The 2458-nt window shown below is 44.0% G+C and overlaps 1 pseudogene across 1 annotated transcript; it reads right to left on the bottom strand.

Annotated features, from left to right (window-relative positions):
• Positions 1-130: 130 nt before the first annotated feature.
• LOC102856564 lies at positions 131-1756 on the bottom strand (annotated as a pseudogene). Its single transcript, XR_439006.1, has one exon. The product of XR_439006.1 is annotated as a DEP domain-containing protein 1B-like (transcript).
• Between the last annotated feature and the right edge of the window lie 702 nt (positions 1757-2458).

Here is a 2458-nt window from a genome sequence, read left to right as displayed (position 1 = left end):
CCAAATAATATTTTATTTCAATATATTTCAGTAGTCCATGTTTTATTCTATTATTCTCCCACCATCAATGTTCTCTGCTAACTGCCCATTCACACAAACCACAACAGGGTTCTCTACTGGGTGTAATTAATCACATTCGAAAACTTCTAGTTCTTTGAAATGGTTGGAAAGGCTTTCTTAGTGCCCAAATCAGTAGCGGTGGTCTTGGTTTAGGTTTTTCAGGAAACAGAAGTGTTTCACTTTTTGGTGTAGGAAATCATTGTAGATAAACTTCAGGATAGGATTTCTGAAACGGTTTCAACTTTTTCTTCTTCTCCTTGCTGGAGAGTTTGGTGTCTGTTATGACATCCTCCAACAAAGCTGCGAGAGGCTCCTGAGAGCCGTGTGCTCTTTGGTGTTCAAATTCCTCTGGACTAATCTGACGGTAGAAGGATGGGGCAGATAGAGTGATATCCATATCAGCTCCTGGGTATTTTATCTGAACTCTTCGAAGGTGAGCCACACGCTCCTCTATAGAGGTCTGCAAGGCTACAGGAACTTTCAGAATCTCCTGGTAATTGTCCATCAGAAATGTCACCAACCTAGCAGCTAATAATCCATCCAGGTCAACTTCATCCCTGGAACACAAGATGCAGCGAGAAAATGTCTGAACCATCAGCGTCCGGGTGCCAAACCCATCACATAGTGGTGGCATCTCTTTGTTCAAACATATCCTTGTCCTCATCCTTGTCAGCAGTTGCAACTTTCTCCTATTTTCAGGCGGCAGGAGAAGGCAGCAAATCTGAAAGGCTTCAACAGCCATTTTCTCTTTCTGTAACAAACCTAAGACACTGACAAAAGCGTCAAAAAGATGAAATGTGAACAGAGGCTCTTTCAAGTGACTGTAGTCATCAACTATAGTTTTAAAGACATCTTTTTCAAATCCTAAGTACATAGGTTGCTTCAAATCTGAACAATTTGGCCAATTTGCCAAACACTTCATAGCTGACAGTACCCAATGGGGAAGTTCTTTTGACTTGTCATCGAGAATAACCACCCCATGCTTGCTAACATTGTACACGTTACGGATGATGAATTTGGAGTTGATAACTGTGCTGTCTAAAACTTCTTCTAAGGAGGTAAGGCCAAGGATTTTCTGTAAATAAGATAAGGTCATGGATTTCCAGATCTTTTCGATGTTGGCCTCTGTCAGCTGTCTGCGGTGGATAAGGCGGCAAGCTGGCGCCTCTCCAATAGCAATACTGTGACGCTTGTACCACATTTCGGAATTCATAACAATTGGCTTCACTGGGATGTTCTCTTGTGAAGTACTTGGTGGCAGATCATTCCATTCTGGAAATTTAATCACATCCTTTTGGTATGAGGGCTTCTTTGGATATGGTTTCAATGGTGAAGAAGGAGGAAATCTGTATAAATGACGGTTGTCTTCAAAATCTTCCTGGCCCCGTCTTCCCTTGATGTCTTCAATAATGTGGTTCTTCAGGAATTTTTTTAATAGCTGGACTGTTTGTTTGCGAGTCACTTCAGGGCCAAAGTTTGGACTGCACTTGAGTAACTCATGCAGCCAATCCATAGCTTCCGCCGCTGTGAAGCAGCGTTCGTAGCTCTTGAAGCGACAGCGGTGTTTCCGTAAGGGCATCCTAGCACGAAAAAGCTCAATCGTTTCATTCCACAGCTTGGTGGCCCGGTAAGGCCCGGCCCCCACGATGCGGTGCTCCATGGCCCGCGGGCGAGCGGCGGCTGCAGCACCGCCAGCGCTGATGCCCGGAGCCCAGTTCTCTATGGATAGTTCTATCCAGTTTTGTACGATATGCAGCAATGTTTTGCTTGCCTGTGATTTTCATGATATTGCTTGAGAATTTCCACTTTCTGTTGGATCACCTTTCTGGTAATGGGAACAAATATATAGTTTCTTCCAGTGAGTTGGCCCGCTTGCTGTTCTGCAAGTTTCCTGGCAAAAATTTGTGAGTAACTCCAGGGTTGCATCTGTTAGTTGAAACGTCAATTGGTACTACCATGATTCCTGGGGCCTTACTTTTGCAAATGCCTTCAGTGCAGCTTCAATTTCTTCCATTATCAAAACTGGCTAAGGATCATGCATTTATCTCTGTCTTTGGTCTTGTCTGGAGTTTTGTGTGTGACACTGTGTGATACTAAAGGTGGTAGCGTCCTGGCGTACGCCCTTCCCAATTTTGAACCATGCAATGTTTCCTTGCTCTGTTCTAACGACTGCCTCTTGGTCCCAGTAGGGGTTTCTCATTAGCACGATCAAGTGTTCTGGGATTCCCATTCTTCTCATAGTCAGCTGCAGTTTGTTATGATCCACACAGTCAAATGCCTTTGCATAGTCAATGAAACACAGATAGACATTCCTCTGATACTCCCTGCTTTCAGCCAAGATCCATCTAACATTAGCTACAATATCCCTAGTACCACGACCCCTTCTAAACTCAGCCTG

This window comes from Elephantulus edwardii, unplaced genomic scaffold, assembly GCF_000299155.1.
Source record: "Elephantulus edwardii isolate Elephantulus edwardi_28Jun2011 unplaced genomic scaffold, EleEdw1.0 scaffold00274, whole genome shotgun sequence".
In the NCBI taxonomy this organism is placed as follows: domain Eukaryota; kingdom Metazoa; phylum Chordata; class Mammalia; order Macroscelidea; family Macroscelididae; genus Elephantulus; species Elephantulus edwardii.
Note: the sequence above shows the minus strand (reverse complement) of the source record. Positions and strands in the feature narration are given on the sequence as shown.